The following is a 21357-nucleotide window of genomic DNA, read 5'->3' as shown; positions in this document are numbered from 1 at the left end:
GGCCACCCCAGTTTTTTGGGGGAGTTGTTTGCTTGCAGGATTGTTTTCCATCCTTTGACTTTGAGTCTGTGTTTGCTCTGGCTGTTGAGGTGAGTTTCTTGTAGGCAGCAGAATGTTGGGTTCTGTCTCTGTATCCATTTTGCCACTCTGTGTCTCTTAACTGGTGAATTTAGACCATTGACATTGAGAGAGAGAATGGTTATGGGGTTTTGTGTCATGTTTCTGCGCGGGTGTGTTGTGGTTGTAGGGTTTGTCTTTTCTTATAGTAGCCCCTTTAGGCCTTGCTTTAGGTTTGGTTTTGAGTCTATGAAGTTCCTGAGCTGCTGTTTATCTATAAAATAGTGTACTGTTCCTTCGATTTTGAGGGAGAGTTTAGCCGGGTAGAGTATTCTTGGGGAAGCATTCATTTCCGTGAGTTTTTTGACTATATCTCGCCACTGCCTTCGGGCTTGTAGGGTTTCCTCTGATAGGTCTGCTGTGAATCTAAGGGATGCTCCTTTGTATGTGATTTCCTTCTTTGCTCTTGCTGCTTGCAGTATTGTGTCTCTATCGGCAGTATCGATCATTCTAAGTATGATATGTCTTGGAGTGTTTTTGTTGGGGTCTCTTTTAGCTGGCACCCTTCGGGCTCCTTGAACCTGAATGGCTGCATTGTGCAGCTCTGGGAAGTTTTCAGCAATGATTTGTTTGACGGTGTTTTTTTCGTTGGGATTGTTTCCCTGAGGTTCAGGTAGTCCCATGATTCTAATATTGTTCTTCTTGGAGTCATCTGCTAGGACTCTGATTCTTTGTAGAGCCATTTTGAGGTCCCTTGCCACTGTTTGTTGTTGCGTGTTGGCTTGTTGCAGCTGATCTTCCAGGTCACTGATTCTCTCGTCAGCTGTGGTCATTCTATTTTTAAGAGAAGAAACTTAATTTCTCATTTCATCTATGGAATCTTTTAATCGTGACATTTCTGCTCTCATTTCTTCTCGTAATTTGTCGATTTTTTCTGTGGTGTTACTGTCTGTCTGTCTGACTGTTTCATTGAGTTGGTTGAACATCTTGATGACTTCGTATCTGAATTCTATGTCAGAGAGGTCCCTTAGGTGAGCTGTATTGACGGAATGGTCCAGATTGTTTTCGTTGTTCTCCCCTTGTGTTGGAGATTTTCTTTGTTTCTCATATTGCTGAGTAGGTTGGGTTACTAGATTCCCTGGGGACTAGGTTCCTTAGTGTGGGAAAATAACCTACGGCCGCGTCAGCATTGGCCCACCGGAAATTAAGCCATGCCCACTTTTGAGGCCACGCCCACTTTTGAGGAGGCCACGCCTCTACAGAACCCTGGGTTTGGGATGAGATGGGCGCTGCCGTCAGGTCAGGAGTGAAGAGGGCAGGGCAGACGCTCAAAACTGCTTCTCTTCAGGCATCTCGGGGGACACCTGGGGTCCTGCAGGGAAAGATGGAGGTCCCAGGGTCACGAGCCGGCAGCTGTTATGACCTGGAATTAAGATGAGATGGGCGCCGCCGTCAGGTCAGGAGTTATCACAGCATTTTTTATAAAATATTCACATTCAATATTTTCTTGAAACAAATGTTAAGAATTTTTTAGATTGCATATAAGTGTTGCATATTATTTTAGAATTATTTTGGAGAAAATCTTAACTTCTAAAGTATACCTGTATTTATTTAGGATATTGTATTCTAATGAAGCAGATGGAAAATCTGTAGGTAAATTTCAACAGCCATTAATTATGTATAACTGTTGTATTTCAGCAGCTGTTATCATTATGAAGTTATTAGCCTTATTAAGCATGTATATAAAAATTATTTGCAAGAATTTTTATAGTTTTTAATTAATGCATAACAGTCTTAAGAACCAAAAATGAGTGGTTATATTAAATGCCAACTAGTGAAAACCACACCCTCAGTGGTTAAAAGTGCAACATGTACTGTACTATTTTAGGCTTAGAATTTCCTAGGATTTGAAATACCAAAGTTTATATGATAACTCTACATGATGCTTTAATTTCATATTTTATCTAAGCATTATAACATGATTTTAATACATTGCAATTTTTTAATTTGGCTAATATTGAAACATTTGTCATTTAGTACTTTTAGGATAAAATATTATAGGGTAAAGGAATGATTTTTTTTGTTATTTCATTATAGAGAAAGTCACATAATTACCTACAGAAATAGAGTGAAGTATAACTTATTTATTAAAATGTGATCACAAATAATATAAAATTTCAAATTGTAACTTGTAAAAATATTTTAATATTCTATCCACCGCTTTGATTCCACTAAGTGCATTAATAAGAACTAAAAATCCAAAATTTAAAAATATTTTTATTATGAAACTGAAATCACATAATGCTGAGATCATACCTAGAAAAGTTTAAATGATTGAACCACCAAATTGAAAAGTACATTAACATAAGCATGAGGAGTTCTGTGTCCTAGTCTTCAAAACCTAATGCTTATAGTGTGGATATCATCTTGAAGTATCAGTTTTCTTTTTTTAAAGCAAAAAAAAAATAAAAGATAATATTCTCTTGGTAATTTGTATGCATATTGAACTGATTTTCAAATATGTTAAAAATGATAATGATGCACGGCAGTTAAAAATGTGTATAGGTAAGGTGTGTATATGTAGAAGCTGGAGACATAGAATAGGTAGAGTGCTTACCTTGAATGTGTCACTGATGCTCAATCTCCCATAACCCAGAAGATCTACTCTAGGAGTGATTCTGGACCATAGAGTCAGAAGTAAGCCCTGAGGTTTACCTGGGATGACCTCAAACTCTTCCACTAAATAAACTGTATATAGGCAATACAATAAATTCAAATAAAGGTAACAACAATTTACAAACTTCATATTTTAGTGCAATAGTGTAAAGGTAAAGGTAAAGGTAAAGGCCCTCCCGTTGATCATCGATTTGCTCGAGCGGGCCCAGTAATGTCTCCATTGGAGACTTTGTTGTTACTGTGTTTGGCATATAGAATATGTCATGGGGAGCTTGCCAGGCTCTGCCGTGCGGGCGAGATACTCTCAGTAGCTTGCCGGGCTCTTCGAGAGGGGCGGAGGAATCGAACTCGGGTCGGCCATGTTGGCTGCGTGCAAGGCAAATGCCCTACTACTGTGCTATCGCTCCAGCCCATGCAATAGTGTAATATTTGTTAAATTAACGTATTTTAGTATGTAGCACTTAAATTGACAACTCCCGTTTTTCATCGATTTGCTCGAGCAGGCACGAGTGACCTCTCACAACAAATTGTGGAACTTGTTGTTATTGTTTTGGTATATCAAATACATCACAGGTAGCTTGCCAGGCTTTGCTGTGTGGGCGAGATACTCTCTGTAGCTTGACAGGTATAATATTAAATTTTTAAGTGAGGTATAATTATTAAGTTTTAGATAATTATATTTCATACTTTATACATTTAATAATTGTTTCTCCTTTCATTTTCTCGTAACCACAGCCTTTAGAAAATTTATATTCCATACAAGGACAATTACAATTAAAGAAGTGTCACAAAGTAAAATCTCAAAGGGATTGCTGATATGCAATTCTGACTAAAACATAAAATAGAAGCATGAAATCTACATATAGATTGGAAAGGTCATCAAGATGAAATTTAAATTATCCGGTAAGATTATTCAAATAGTTCAGCAAAAATAAAGTCTGCATTTTTTCTTATAATGCCTACATTTTTGCCCGAGAAAATTAATATATAAACATCACTATTTATATTTATTTGATATTGCATACATAAATTGACACGATCTCATAAGGCACAAAACAGATTTCAAGAGTGGTATTTTTATCATAAGCATGTAATATTTGAGACAAATGCAACTTAATTGAAGTAATGACATAGTGTAAGGTATTTTTTTAATAGGGATTAGAGCTTTTCTGTGTTTTGTAAAGCTATTGCAAACAATATATGTAGTTTTCTATTGCACATTTGGAAATGACTACATCCAGTATAAATTAATCTTTAATTAAAGAAAGAAAATAAGGACCATTTAATGCTAAAACGGACATATATTTGAGGATCACTATCACTATCACCCCATTGTTCTTAATTCACTTGAGAGGGCCCAGTAACATCTCCACTTGTCCCTGTCACGTGCAAGTGTAGCCTGATGACATATTGGGAGCCCTTCAGGGTCAGGGGAATGAGGACCATTCATTGTTACTGTTTTTGACATATCAAGTACGCCATGGGTAGCTTGTCAGGCACTGCCGTCCAGGTGGGATACTCTCAGTAGCTTGCCAGGCTCTCCGAGACGGATGGAGGCTTTGGGAGCAGCCTTCAATCACCTTTACAGGTGTTTCTAGTTAGGCATATAGGCGGGTAGATACTCTCAGTAGCCTGCGGATTCTTTGAGAGTGAGAACTAGAGAATAAGAGGTCTGAAGGATGGGGAAAAAGCATGCTTACCTTTCATGCCATTTGGGGAAATTTGTTAAAGGCAACAACAAAATTTCAGAATAGTAAGCAGTTTTTAAAATTTGAAGGAAAATATAAAGAGACTTATTTCTGAAGTATATTATGAATTTTTAAATTTATTAAAATAATTCATGACAGATCTTGGCAAGCTACCCGTGGCATATTTTATATGCCAAAAACAGTAACAATAACGGGTCTCATTCCCCTGACCATGAAAGAGCCTCCAATATGGCACCATTGGGAAGGATAAGTAAGGAAAGGCTGCTAAAATTCAGGGCTGGGACGAATGGAGACATTACCGGTGCCCGCTCGAGTAAATCAATGAACAATGGGATGATAGAGATACAGTGATAAAAATAATTATAACTCAATTTTTAAAAGAATTTTTAAATGATAAGAACGTATCTCTTAAAATTAATGTTGTTCTGCTATGCAGATTATTAATGCCAAAAAATTTCTAAATAATATGCTTCACATCATAAATAAAATCATGAAAACATAGTACATTTAAAAATAGAATAATTAAATATAATAAACAAATGTTAAGGATGAGATATTATTTAAAAATATACTCTTATCGGCAGAGACTCCTGCCTCCGTGCCTGGTTATCCTCACCAGGGCCCCATAGAGGTGGGTGGGTTGAGTTTCCCTCCCCACCCTGAGCAGAGCCCCAGCAGCTGAAGACCTCCGGTTCCAGCCATAGCCATGCTTAACACCACTCTCCATACATTCAGATGAGCCTCACACATGAAGGGACTGGCAGAGGAACCCAGGTGTGCAGGATCCAGGGAGTAGATCTCCATGCCTGCTTGGATTGGGACTGGGGCCTCATCCACCCAGATCCCCCACCTTCCAGTCATTGCACCCACCAACTGCCCCAGCACCATGTAATGCCATCAACAGCCAAGACCCAGAGACTATAAAACCCTGCTCCCAGAAGCGACATCTTATTATCTAGGTCTTACTCTGGTGAACCTAGCAGACTACTAAAAGTATCCTGCCCACACGGCAGAGTCTGGCAAACTCCCTGTGGCATATTCAATATGCCAAAAACTATTAACAATGATGGGTCTCATTCTCCTGACCCTGAAAGAGCCTGAAATGTGGCACTTTTTAAAATCTCAGGGCTAGGATGAAGGAGAAGTTACTGGGGCCTGCTCGAGGCAATCGATGACCAACAGGATGGCAGTATACATATAAAGTGTGCTAACAATATATTGATTAAAAAGTAATCTCTATGAGCAAGTTATAGAATACAGGAGGTAATTGTCTTATTTTGTATGCAGCTGACCCAGTTTGATCATTAACACTATTTACAGTTATCTAATACTGCCAGGGGGCACTCCTGAGGACAGAGCCAGAAATAGGACTTGATCATGCTAGTTGTGGCCCACACCCCAAATAATAAACTTGATATTATATAGTAAAATTATCCATATATCTCTGAAAATAACTTTATAAAGTAAATAAAACAAAATTATTATCTAATGTACAATCCTTTAGTTACAACCTCTCAGGAGATATTTATACTCCTACCCATATCTATATACACAAGCATACATGTATGTAAACATATATACATATACATATGCACATACATGTGTGTGGCATAAGCTTGTTTTAGTTCTTTGGTTTAAATAAAACATCTCTCAATGTTATTGACTCTTACTGGGTTTGTTAAACTTAACAAAAAAGACTCATTGGTGATTGATATTATGTCTTAAAAATGGTTCTTTGCTGGGTGTTAAGGTCACCAAGAGCCTTTGAAAACTCCTATATATATGGGTTTAGAGGACAGCATGGCAGTTAGGGGATAAACTGATTCCTAACATATGCTGACTCGGTTTGATTCCCCAAACAGAAGTCTATGGGGTATTGTCAAGTGCAACCCTAGAGGGCCTTGCACTGTGAGAAGAGCCGAGGAAATCCCTGACACTGAAGGGCTCAAGCAGCATTGAGTTGTGTGGCCTTTGCATTGAATCACAGCCTGGTTGGTTCAAAAGCCCTGGAACCCACCTCTACACCCCAGAGGACCTCCAAAACTTTGTCTGGGAGGTCCACACCCTCATCTCAAATTGGTGTGCACATATATGAACCACAGAAGCAAGCCTAATAGAGTTCAATATCTAGGGCGGAAATAATGCCAGTACTTACAAATTTAAAATTAACTTTCCAAAGAAAAATCAAATAAGAAAATACAACTTTTTATAATACTGTTTGCCAAAAAAATAGTTTGATACTCATGAATTCTGTGTCAGATCTGTGATTCCATCTACAGTGATTGATTGCTATAGATCTTTGACCTTCGTATTTAAAATCAAAATCTTTGACTTTCTTTACTACTAGGACATCATTTGAATATTGTAAATATGTAATTTTTAATCTAATTACATATTTATACTCATAAAAGACATAACTATATGAATTAGTGATTCTTAGTTTTTTTTCCCTAATGAAGGTCATTTATTTATTTATTAGTTTGAGTGAAACACATGCCCATGCTCAAGGCATACTCTTGGCTCTGTATTAAGGGATCACTCCTGGCAGGACTCAGAAACCACCAGAGATTTCAGGAACAGAACCCGGGTAAGCTGTGTGCAAGGCAATCACCGTACCTGTTATAATTAACGCTCCATCCCCAAACTAGTAATTTATTTTAATACTATTTAATTTGGCTCTTAAAAATTGTGGATCATCAAAAAAATTGTTGATCATGGGCTCGATCAATAGCACAATGGGTAAGGTGTTTTTCTTGCATGTGGCTGACCCGGGTTTGATTTCCAGCATCCCGTGTGGTCCCCTGAGCACTGCCAGGAGTGATTCCTGACTGCAGAGCCAGGAGTAACCCCTGTGCATCACCGTGTGTGACCCAAGAAGGAAAAAAAAGTGTTGATCATAAGCATTATGTATGTTTATAAAGATACATACAAATGCATTTTTTGATTTAAGAAGTTATTACATCACCACTACAGATAATAATAAAATTAATAATATTAATATTAATTAATTAATTAAACTTCCCCTAATTTCCTAGGACTTAGTGAGACTAAATTTCCATTTAGTACATAGGAGCCTAAGATAAATCTGTGAACATTATAACAAATTTCTTCATAATCTGTTTTTGTCAACATATTGGAGTGATAGCACAGCAGTAAGTTGTTTGCCTTGCACGTGGCTGACCCAGCCAACCCAGGTTCAATTCCTCCACCCCTCTCGAAGATCCTGGAAAGCTACCAAGAGTATCTCGCCCACATGGCAAAGCCTGGCAAGCTACCCGTGATGTATTCATATGCCAAACACAGTAACAAGTCTCACAATGGAGACGTTACTGGGCCCGCTCAAGCAAATCAATGAACAATGGGAAGAGAGTGTTATATACAGTGTTATTATTTTTAAAAACAATTGAAAAATAGTAGTGTGACAAATATTGAATTTTCTACTAAGTAGAAAGATAATATATTGAAAATACCCACTTATTCTGTGATTTTAATTATATAAATTGTGTTATTTGAAATGTAGGCTGAAGTTAAGTTTGCTACTTAAATTTCTGGTTTAAGAAGATGCCTCAAAGGGCCAGAAAAAGTGTTTCGCACACAGAACATCAGGGTTCAGTACTCAGCACCATATTGTCACCTAAGTATTCCAGGAGTGACCCCCAAGGAACTTTCTGGGGGAAGTCCCTGAGTAACATCACATGTAATCTTATAACAAAACAAAACTAATTATTACTATTAGTAACATTCAGTAGGAAAAAATATAGAATAAACATGCTTAAAGTACAACATCTATTTTCTCACAATGGAGGTTCAATAAGAAAGTTCCATTAAGAAAGGTCCAACCTACATTCACTATTGTCTTCTGCTTAGAGTTACCCATTTTCTTCCATTGTCTTTACATGGATATTTTACCATATGTGCAGGTCAATATCCTGATATAATTTTCTTATATTTTTATTTTATTGAGGTCTGCTCATCTAATCCTGTGACATAATTAAACACCTTACTTTAGATATAGTCACTTTATTGAGGTACTGGGAAATAGGAGAACCTCAATTTATGATCCGGAGATTGAAAAAAACAATTTCCATGATGATATATTAAAGTTACTGTCACAAATAACTCCTGCCCTATTGAGGTGTTTTAAATCATGTATATGAATAAGACAAATCATTTTAGTCATTTTTTAAATCATAGAACGTTATACAGTGGATACCAATAAATTTCAAATTATTTTCATGTATGTTGTGTGTGTTTTAAATAGCTTACAGAGTGTGTATGTGTCTCTATGCATACCATAAGCATACCAGGAAACAACTGATATTAAATACAATTTTTTTTTTGCTCTTTGGGTCACACCTGGCAATGCACAGGAGTTCTTCCTGCCTTTGCACTCAGGAATTACTTCAGGAGGTGCTCAGGGGACCATATGGGATGCTGGGAATTGAACCCAGGTCAGCCGTGTGCAAGGCAAACGCCCTCCCCACTGTACTATCACTCCAGATTCCTTAAATATAAATCTTGTGGTATATTTTTCACAGAATGATTCCTCAATCTGGTCTTCTGTAAGCTGTTGATAAAACCTGATGTTAGATTATAATATAAAAGTCATTTAGAGACATGGTATATACTTATAGGTTATGAAATGAATGTAAGAAAGTATAAATGAAAAAATATTTCAGATATTAATTCTGTAAAATATTAAGAAATATAATGTAATTGTAAAAAATTAAAGTGAAATAATAAAGCAAAAAACTACATGTATTATAAAGATATATTCTAAGTCCTTGATTATAGTAATGTGATCTATTGGACAGAAACCTATTTAGTTATATAAAGTGATTCTTAAAATAATAACAAATATGAACCAACTGTAAAGTCATATTAGATAAATTTCTCCTGTTTGATTTGTGAAGGGAAGGAGAGGGAGGTGTCAGGGATCAAAGCTGAGCCTCGTGTATATGAAATAAATGTTCCGCCACTGAATTGAAATCTAGTTCTGCTTCCGTAGCACTGTAGCACTTTCTTCCCATTGGTCATCGATTTTCTCAAGCAGGCACCAGTAACCTCTCCATTGTGAGATTTGTTGTTACTGTTTTTGACATACTGAATACATCATGGGTAGCTTGCCAGGCTTTGCCGTGAGGGCGGGATACTCTCGGTTGCTCACCGTGTTCTCTGAGAGGTGTGGAGGAATCAAACCCGGGTCGACCCCATGCAAGACAAACTCCCCACCCACTGTGCTATTGCTCCAGTCCACTCATTAAGTAGGCTTAATTTTTATAAATGAGTTTTACCATGATATATAATGCTTAAGTTCCACCTTCCCTATAAGTTGTTTCCATGTAATGGTCAATTTGCAATCCATCAATGACTGACGACTTTGTTATGTTTCTTATGAACAGTTCTTTCCAGATATTTAACAAAGATTATAGAACAATAATAATAACAATAAAGCATCGATTTGTGTGACAGTAGTTGGTATTTCCATATTCAAACCACAATAGTTTTTCAAAAGTTTTCAAATGACACAATGACACATTTGACAGTTATAATTAGAAACATACAAAAATAAAATTAGATTTCCTGTATACAGCCATATGCTAAATGCTTCTTTCTCGAGCACAAGAATGTGTTCTTCCTGGAGATTTATAATTTTTTATGAATAACTTTTATGGTTTTATACATAGTAAAACAGACCACTACCGAAATATATATCCTGACATATGTAATCAATTTACTGTTTTTAAAAATGCTGAAATATTTAAACTTTACAAAGTATTACATGCTTTATAATGTGTACCCATCTTTTTTAAATAAAAATCTTACTTATATATTCTTAGGTTCAGCCAAATTTTATGTTGAATTTGGTAAAAATAAAATAACTTCCCTATGTTTTAAAATTCATTTAAATGGAATGACCCAAAGATACTGAGGTATAAAAAAGAAATGATTTTAAAATGTTTCTGTATATAATTAAAATTTTATATGTACTTATTTTTAAACCTGTTGTTGCTTACTTCCTAGAAAATAAATTAAAAGTGAAATAAAAATTTCTTAAATGCTACTCCTATCTGTTCTTTCTAATCTATTTGTCCTACAATTAGCTGCATAAGTGTATTCAGATTTCACAGGCAAGTTTTTCTATTTTCATTTTATTTTTGTCACTTTTTTTGTCACTTTCGTGGCATTTGCAAACAGGATGAGAATGCTATCTGGGTCTCCCAAAGAGGAATTGAAAGAGCTATGCTTGGAGTATCACGTTTCACTCCGTCAATGATTGAGAATCAGGGACATTGTCTCCTTTGCCAAGGCGTCAAAAATCAGATGGGCTGGACATGTAATGAGATTTAGAGATGACTGCTGGACTAGAGCTGTTACTGACTGGATTCCACAGGACATCAAAAGACTGCGTCTCTGCCCACCTATCAGATGGTTAGACTTCTTCATCAAGATTATGAACGATCAGTTTGAGGCTCTTTGTGTTCCTAGAACGAACAGACGCCATTGGGCTACACTAGCATGGACAAGGACAAACGGGACATTATTGGCATCTACTCGAGCAAAACAACAATTAACAGGATGTCAAGTGATCAAGTGACGTGACATTTATCTCTTTTTTATTTATTTTTTGGTTCCCTAGCTAAAATAAAAGAATTCTGCAAAATGTATAGAGGTATTAAGAGAAAGTTTCACAGAAAAGAGTAGAGCTAAAATGAATTACTGAACTATTAAAAACTACAATAGAGGAACTCAACAATAGACAAGGAGCATCAACATAGACTCAGTGAGCTAGAAGACCGGTCAGTGAAAAACAAATGACATAGCATAAGGAAAAGAAACCAAAAGACAGTGAGTAAAGCAATCAACACAAACTGAGACTTCAATTATGATCATTTCATAGAAAGTCTTTACATTATAGAAGGCACAAAATAAATACTGAATTTATTCATTGTAAATAATTAACATTTATTAAATATTGGATGTAAATTGATACTTTATACTGGTCTTTTATATTTATTTGTTTATATTAGTTTCATTTTAGTCACTAGTAAAGACAAATCGGAAGTGTAATAATTGAATTTCAATTTATGTTTTATTTTCTTATAGTATGGTATAATCAATAACACCAAACAGATTGGGTGATTAAAACACTAACACTTTATAAATTATTACTTTCTAAGTTGTAGTCTCTTCCATTCATTTTTAAGAGAGAAATATTTAAATATGATGAATGTGTTCTTTGAAAATATAAATCAAATAGTTTTGTTCACAAAATAAACTTATGGGGAAACAATTTTATTCTTTTGCACTTCAAATGTCATTCATTTGATGTGAATGAATCAAATTTAAATATCAATAATATCATACATGCACACACATTCTATATATGTACACACATAATTATTTCAGGCTGGAATGATAACACAGCGGTAGGGCATTTTCCTTTCATGGAACCAGCACAGCTGACCTGGGTTAAATTACTCTGCCCCTCTCGGAGAGCCCAGCAAGCTACCGAGAGTATCTTGCCTGCAAGACAAAGCCTGGCATGATAACTATGATGTATTCAATATGCCAAACACAGTAACAACAAGTCTCACGATGGAGATGTTATTGGGCCTGCTTGCGCAAATTTATGAACAATGGGAGGACAGTGCTACAGTACTACATAATTATTTCAAGTCTCATTAATTTGTCAGTTAATCCTCATAAATAATAATGAAATTGAGAAATATTTTAGCAAAGTATATACATTAAGAATTTATTAGAGGAAATATAATAATTCAGGAAAATTAAGAAATCACAAAAAGGTATTAATAGTAAAGTCTTTGAGGAAACAAAATAATTTTTAAAGTGTTAAATATGGCTATTTAATGTTTTTTTTAGCTTACTAGAATTTTAGAGAATTCTAGGAAGAGTTTTGGGGTGGTTAGAAAATATATTCTATTATTATGAATCAGGCTGGAGCAATAGCACAGCGAGTGGGGTGTTTGCCTTGCAAGTGGCCAACATGGCCAACCTGAGTTTGATTCCACCACCCCTCTCAAAGATTCCAGCAAGCTGCCAAGAGTATCTTGCCTGCATGGCAAATTCTGGCAAGCTACCCATGATGTATTCGATATGCCAAGCACAGTAACAATTGTCACAATGAAGACAATACTGGGCCCGCTCAAGCAAATCGATGAACAACAGGAGGACAGTGACAGTGACAGTGATTATAAATTGCCATTTAAGTAGGTAATGTTAAAGTTATAAGCTCATACTAGAGAAATTTTATAGGGGTTCAGTATACTGCCTTGCATAAAACTGTCCCTGATTCCATTGTGGTGCTACTTGATCAATTAATATTAGAAATAACTCCTAAGCACAAAGTTGGGTATAGATCCTCAGTGCTCCCATGTTTGGCTTAAATATAAATATATATGCATATATTTAATATATGTATATATTTAATATATATATGCACAGATATGGAGATGTTACTGGGCCCGCTTGAGCAAATCGGTGAACAACGGTAGGACCGTGACCGTGACCGTGATATGCACAGATATAGATATGTGTATATGCATATACACATATATACACACATATATCAAATCCATTCATATACATATATCAGAGAATGTATAAAATATATAAATATATGTTTAAATATATAAACAGATATATATATATATACTTATATATCTTACATAGGCACAGTCACAAGATCAAGATATATACATTTCAGGAAACTCTCTAACAGACTGGCCAACATGGCTGACCCGAGTTCGATTCCTCTGCCCCTCTCAGAGAGCCCGGCAAGCTACCGAGAGTATCTCGCCCACACGGCAGAGCCTGGCAAGCTCTCCGTGACGTATTCGATATGCCAGACACAGTAACAACAAAGTCTCCAATGGAGACGTTACTGGGCCCGCTCAAGCAAATCGACGATCAACGGGAGGGCCTTTTAAAGTTAAGTCACTTATTTATTTACAAATTTGTTCATAGTTGAGTTTCAGGTATATAATGTTACAAATTCAACCTTCCTTCACTAATGTCCCCAGCTTCACACCCCATGTCAGCTTCCTTAACAGGCACATTTTTAAGACTTTTTTTATTTTGGATTTCATTCTTATAGTATTGTTGTTTCTGTAGTGTATATGTGAGTATGTGTGTTTATATACCCCACTGCTCTTCCACCAATATAATTAAGATCCATATTCCCCTATCCCTGTTACATCACATATGGTTCTTCATACTCTGTCCCTATTTTTTTCCCTTTTTCAATTTTTATTGGTCAGGCAAAACTATCGATTGAATATGATGTGGTCATTTTTATTGTGGAACTGCCTGATGTCACTGTTGTCCCAAAATTCCAAACAGTATCAGACCACTGTCTCCCTCATGCGAAATTCTATTTCATGAATCAGGGAGAAAGGAATGCAAAGTTTAAGAAGAGAACTCCCACAGCGAAAACCAACTGGTAGTTCTTTGGATTTGTTGTGGCAATATGAGAAGATGCCTTCGTTGACAACATCAATGAGGAATACAATCAACTGGTTCAGCACCTCCATGACTGTGCGAGGAACACAGAGAGAGAGAAAGCCACAAAAAAGACACCTATCTTCAGAAACTCTCAAACTCATTTGCCAATGTGGTTTGGTGTAAGCCTCAGGCAATCACAAGCTAACATCCAAGCTTGCAAAGCTAAAGAGAATCAATAAAGGAAGACCTCAAAGAGAGAAAAACAGCAGTGTTGGCTGATGTGGCAGAAGCCAGGAAAACTATTTGCAACACTCGCTGGTCCTTCACCAACTACAACACAAGATGACTGCCCTCCGACATCCTGATGGATCTATCACATCTTCCAGAAGGGCAATGGAGATTATCCACAACTTCTACTTGAATCTCTTCGATAGACACATGCATCTGCCCATATATCAAATTCTGCAGGAATTCATTACCAAAGTTCTCCCTTCCGAAATCTGAAACACTATTCCATTAGTAAAGGAGCAAACAGCACGGGTTCCAGACAAGGTCAGACTTGAACACTTGAAGAATCTGCCATCAATACACTGGTTGGGCTCTTCACACACTACCTCTCTGAATGCAAGATTCTGTCCCAATGGAAAGCCAGCAGGACCATTCTGTTGTACAAGAAGAGAGATAGTAACGACATCGGCAACTATTGCCCAATCTGACTATTGTCCCTAGACTATAAGTGGTTCACTCGAGTCATCCTGAATAAGATTGGCAGACACTAGACAAAGGATAACCATGCAAGCAAGACAGGTTCTGAAAAGGATTCAGCACGATCAACCATATCCACATAGTAATCAGGCTCATTGAGGTTTTGCACGAGGTCAAGATGCCGCTTTGTCTAATGTTCATTGATTTAAATAAGGCCTACAATTCTTTTGAGAATGAAGTGGTCATCGAAGTCTTAGCCAAACAGGGCATTCAAACTCAATACATCAGGAACCTCTACGAACTTTATTATGGATTTACCACCAGAATCTCACCATTCTACAAGGAAGTGATTATTGACATAAAGAGAGGGGTTCTCAGGGTGATACCATTTCACCGAAATTCTTTAGTGCCACCCTTGAGAACATCATGCGATGACTGGAATGAAAGGAATGGGAATGAATATAGACGGTCGGCAACTACACCACCTCTGTTTTTCTGATGACATTGATCTAATAACACCAAACATTAGCCAAGCTGGCGAATGCTGGCCGACTTTGACAATGAGTGTGGAAAGGTCCGACTGCAGCTGAATTTCAGGAAGACAATGTTCACGAGAAATGGACTAGTTCCTGACTAGTTCCTTATATTCCATTTGCTCTCAATGAATGAACATCTCCAAATGCAGCAGTTATATGTATCTGGGTCAAGAATTCAACATGATAAATGGCTTGTCACCAGAACTGTGCAGGAGGAAGAGAATGGAGTGGAATGCCTTCAGAGTGTCAAAGAAGTGGTTAAGAAGGCAAAGAACCTCTTGCTCCGGGCACATCTTTTTGATTCCACTGTTCTTCCTCACTAGCATAAACCTCAAAGACTTGGGCCCTATGAAAAGAGGATGAGAATGCTATTCTAGTCTCCCAAAGAGGAATTGAAAGAGCTATGCTTGGAGTATCACACTTCACTCAAGTGACAGAAGAAATTCGAAGTTCTAACCTCTGTCGACAATCAAGGATCAAGAACACTACCTCTTACCAAGGTGTCAAAAATCAGATGGGCTAGGCACATAATGCAATTTGGAGATGACTGCTGGACTACAGCCATTACCAACTGGATTCCATGGGATGTCAAAAGAACTCCTGGCCGCCCACCTATGAGATGGTCTGACTTCTTCATAAAGACCCTGAACGAGTTATTTGATACTCTTCGTGTTGCTGGAGCAAGCAGACTCCATTGGGCTATACTAGCATGGGACAGGGATAAATGGAGATGTCACTGGCACCCACTTTAGCAAATTAATGACCAGTGGGATGACAAGTATCTGATATAAGTGATTTCTTATTTTTATCATGTAGATTAAAGGTGGTCTAGGTGCCCAGTTTTACATGTTGCATTTTCTAGTCCTTTATACTGTATAATTGATTAATTGTAAGTGAGATCATCAGGTGTTTGACCTTCTTCTGATTCACTTAACATATTTTCCAGTTTTATTTGTGTTGAAAACAATTTCGTTATTGCTTTCTACATTGCAGCTGCACAGCATCCCATTGCATGTGCATATGCACCACACTCATACAAACACCCCCCCCCCCCAAATACACACACCACATTCATTATCCATTCATTTGTTCTTGGACACCAAGTTCTATCAATATCCTAGTTCTTTTGCTAAGTGATGTGACAAATAATGCTGTGCATGTGTCCATTTGATTTAATGCGGATTGATACCAAAAAGTGAACTTTCTGAGTCATATGGAAGCTCTATTTTTACTTTTCTAAAAAATCTCCAAATTGTTTTCCATAGGAGATGAAACAGACATAAATCCCACCTAGAGAAAATGAAAACTTCCTTGTTACATATCCTAACAACATGTATTATTCCCAACTTTTTTTTATATGTTCCTTTCTAACTTATATGTCTTCCCAACTTAATTTGAATTTTCCTTTCAATAAATGATGGTAAGCAAAATTTTTGTGCCTATTGATCAACAGGCTCTCCTGTTTAGAGAAGTGTCCACTTCTTCTCTTCAGTTTCTGAAGAGTTTTTGGATTTTTTATGTTGTTGATCTCTGTGAACATTTTATATATGATGGATATAAACCCTTTATCTGATGTGTTAGTATGAATTTTCTCTCCCATTCAGTATTTTATCTTTTAGTTTTAGCCTGCCTTATAGAATTTTTTTGTTGTTTGTTTTGTTTATGAAGGGGTTGTTTGTTTGTTTGTTTGTTTTTACATTTCCCCTCTGGGACATGGGTGGGAGCTTGGTCCTCACTGGAAGTACTCAGGGTATATTCCTATCTCAGTGCTGAGTAATTATTCGGGATGAGTTCAGGGAACGATATGGATGCTGCGATTGAACCAACCAGAATTCACCACAAAAATAATCTGCTTTAATTCTGCATAATTTTTCCAGCCCCAAACAATTTTAGTATTCAAAATAAGTACATGACCTTAAATTATTGTTTATTCAATTATTATCAATCTAAGATAATGGATACTCATTTTTCTGAAATAATACTCTATATAATTTACATTAACTCAAATTTTGTCATGCAAGAGAAAAATCAAGGATATAAACTATAATTTTAAAGTCATGACAATATACTCATATTTATTCTGATTCCTTTCAAGTCAAATATTGACACTTAAAAATCGTCTTCACAGATAAGTTTAAATATAATATTTTTGTCCTTGTTGTAAATGTGATAGACAAGCAGCAAGGTAAATTATAGATGCTTACATACATAATCATATATGTGATCTATATACATTTATTTCACAAACATTCATAAATGAACCCACACATTGAATGCCATTTTTCCTGTTTTTTATTATTTTTTTACTTTATAAATTGGTCCACAATATATGATTACAGCTAATGTTTAAATATCAATCCCACCACCATCACACTTTTCCACCACCAAATTTTGGATGTTTTCATCCTAAGCCCCAAGCCCTGTCCCAAAGCACAAACAAAATAATGTATTTTGTAGTGTCTGTTACAGAAAACTGCTGGAAATGTTACAAAATAGTATCCATAGAAGAGACAGTGTAAAGCTTGTTCTATTTTGGCAGGGTGTTGGGGTCTCAGCAGCTAGTCTGAGACTGACCAAATCCCCTGCCCCTAGAAGCAACAGCCGGCCATGTTTATGAAGACCCAGGGTGCCAGTTCCAGCACTCTCCACAGGCAAGAACTCTGGTTAAGAATGAGGGGCATGACTGTAACCATCCACCCATATTGTTAATCTGGCCCTAAGAGCAAACAAAAAACACTGACCTCCCATTGTTCATCGATTTGCTTGAGCAGGCCCAGTAACATCTCCATTTTGACAATTGTTGTAACTGTGTTTGGCATATTGAATACATCACGGGTAGCTTGCCAGTCTCAGTAGCTTTCTGGGCTCTCCGAGAGGGGTGGAGGAATCGAACCCAGCTCAGCAGGGCAGGCTTTGTGCAAGGCAAACACCCTAACAGCAGAATATGTAAATCATTAACTGACACCTGTTTGAGCCCTATGCAAGAACCCTGCTGTATGTGGGATTGCCACTCCCCCAAGTGTGGGATTGCCCCCCCCCCCCGTGTACTTATAAGAACCAAAATTCCCCCCTCCCCCTGCCCTGTGGCTTTCTTTCTCAGCGGTGGCGGGAATCCAGGAATCAGGAATCCTCTGGTGTGAACAGGGTCAGGGCAGAGGCTTCTCTCCTACCCATTCCCTCCCCTTTAAGGAGTAAGTCGGGCAAATTTGGGAGAATCATACTCCAGTTTGTCGGGATCGACTGGCCAGGACCCCAGCAGCAGAAGCTATTAAGACATTCTTTACAAAGAATATCACTAACATGTTAAAGGTTGAGTGATGTGAGCATATATATATATATATATATATATAATATATATATATTTTATATATATATATAGCAATGTAGCACTGTCCTCTCATTGTTCATCGATTTGCTTGAGAGGGCACCAGTAATGTCTCCATTGTGAGACTTGTTGAGTTGTTTTTTGGCATATTGTATATGCCACAGGGAGCTTGCCAGGCTCTGTTGTGCAGGTGACATACTTTTGGTAGTTTGCCGGGCTCTCCGAGAGGGGTAGAGGAATCAAACCTGGGTCGGCCGCCAGCAAGGCAAATGCACTACCTGCTGTGCTATCACTCCAGCCCCATATACATTTCCTTCTATGACTTGTTGCTACTATTTGAACACCATCAAGTGTGATGTGGTACTTATGGAGAATGGATAGGGAGCGTCTTATGATGAATCCAGGAATAGGTTCACTTGTGAGTAAGGCTCGGCCTGGGCATGTGGGGAGCAGCCTTGAGCATGGTGGCCATTGGGTTCTGGAGGTTTTTTGCTGTTGGGGCTGGGCCCCTTGGGACAGGGGGAGGGGTTCTCACCCACCCCCCTCTGGGGCATCCTGAGTAAAACAGCCTGTTGTAGAGTCTGGTGTCATGGCTATTGCGGTGTCATGTTGCTCCCTTCTGGGAGGAAAAAACATGTGAATGTCATTTTTTTCAATCCCAGTCCTTTTGAAAAAGAAAGTAGAACAATTTTGAGTGAATTAGAACAGATGATCAGGGACAAAACTGAAGGGACAAGTGTTCACTTGTCTCCTGTTTGGGAGCCAGAGCTATTCTGTTTTTGCTGCAGGCTTCCATAAGACAGCCCCGGAGAGTACATACATGCATCACTAGGAGTACTCTTTTGGTACATATTAATTTATTTTGGCAGGAAGTTTTGGAAGTCAATCATTTGCCAGTATTCCAGCTACAAATTCCCTAGTCCCATATATTGCTGCAGTGGGTATGTATAGATTATTAGAAAGCATAAAAAATGTGAATTACTATTGATTTTGAATCGATTACCAAAAAATGAGGACTCAAGAATGAGAAAATGAGAACCCTAGTTTTAAATATAACTTGAGAAATTAAGTAAGATAAAGGTAAAGGTAAAGGCCCTCCCGTTGATCATTGATTTGCTCGAGCGGGCCCAGTAATGTCTCCAATGGAGACTTTGTTGTTACTGTGTCTGGCATATCGAATACTCTCGGTAGCTTGCCGGGCTCTCCGAGAGGGGCGGAGGAATCGAACTCGGGTCAGCCATGTTGGCTGCTTGTAAGGCGAACGCCCTACCCGCTGTGCTATCGTGCTATCGCTAAGTAATTAAGTATAAAGTACACAAGTTATTGTATACTTTAAAAAAAAAATAAATTAAGTTTTGTGTTAGTGCATACTTACAAGTTTAAAATTTTAGATATTTAAAATAACTGGTAAAGAAAAATGTCCTTTTTGAAACCGGGGGTGCTACTAATAAAACTTTGTGTGCTCAGGAATTCTCAATCTATCTGTATCAAGATATAAGGTAAAGGTAAAGGCCCTCCCGTTGATCGTCGATTTGCTCGAGCGGGCCCAGTAACGTCTCCATTGGAGACTTTGTTGCTACTGTGTCTGGCATATCGAATACTCTCGGTAGCTTGCCAGGCTCTCCGAGAGGGGCGGAGGAACCGAACTCAGGTTGGCCATGTTGGCCGCTTGTAAGGCGAACACCCTACCGCTGTGCTATCGCTCCATCAAGATATATAAAAACACTAATTCATTTGCAGTGTACTTGGCAAGAGTCCTATAAACTATCATTCTCATTCAATAGTTTACAATTAAATGGTTTTAGCATGGATTAGGAGAAGTAAGAAAAAATGAGATTTATGACCTGAGTTACAAACATAAAAATGCTTCTTTAATAGAGTTTTAAAAGTGTTTTATTCAGTCTTAATATTCCAAATTTGAAAGATAATTAATCTATTTCAACTATTCAGACCTTCTCATAACCTAGTTAAAACTAGTTCCCTTAAGAAATGTTAACTCACATCATTACTGAAAACTGCATATCTTTAAATTAACCCATTGATTCACTAATTATATTCTACTTTTTAAATATTCTGTTAGTTTCACTGGAGGACAGTTATAAGTGTACATCTTGAATTTTTAAAATTTATCCACTCAAGTTAGATTTAATTGGTAACGTTTTTAAAATTTACATGTCATTTTACAGTTACTTAATATGAAAAAACATCACTTCTTTGAAACAAATACACAGGGAAACTAAATACACACAATTTTTATCATTTGTGGACTTAAGAGTGGCACTGTATAAATTCTTTTTCCTTTGTGGAAAAACCTGATTTTTAAAATGGATATGCATATTAAATATGTTAATGGTGAAAATAAATAATGTAAAGTTATCTACACACATTCATTCTTGGAGATTAAAAAAATAACTGAAAAAGATGGAGTTTAATTCTTTAGCTTTAAATTAAAAATTCAATTTAATAATTCAGAATTTTTTCTTCATTGAAGAATCTTCTTTTCATTTGAAGTTATATTTGTTTTCTGCTATTAAAGTATAATTTAAAATATTGAATTATCTGTTGCATGTAAACCGATTATATTAATTTAAATATTATCTAAGAGTGAAAAAAATTGTGCACTGAAAGGATAAAAAGATGACTTTCTTGTAGTATTTTTATTCTGTTAAATTATTTTTAAAAACTTCGACATAGTAACAAGTCTCACAATGGAGACATTACTGGGCCCACTCGAGCAAATTGATGAACGATGGGAGGACAATGAAACAGTGCTACATATACATGATACAAAAAGGAAGAAAAAAAGAAAAGAATTTTGAATAAATAAATATTTCCTCTTCTAGGAAAAATGAATCATAATCAGATATACTATTCTCTATTAAAA

This window comes from Sorex fumeus, unplaced genomic scaffold, assembly GCF_029834395.1.
Source record: "Sorex fumeus unplaced genomic scaffold, SorFum_2.1 ptg000115l, whole genome shotgun sequence".
NCBI lineage: Eukaryota > Metazoa > Chordata > Mammalia > Eulipotyphla > Soricidae > Sorex > Sorex fumeus.
The sequence above is the reverse complement of the archived record's forward strand: the minus strand, read 5'-3'. Positions refer to the sequence as shown.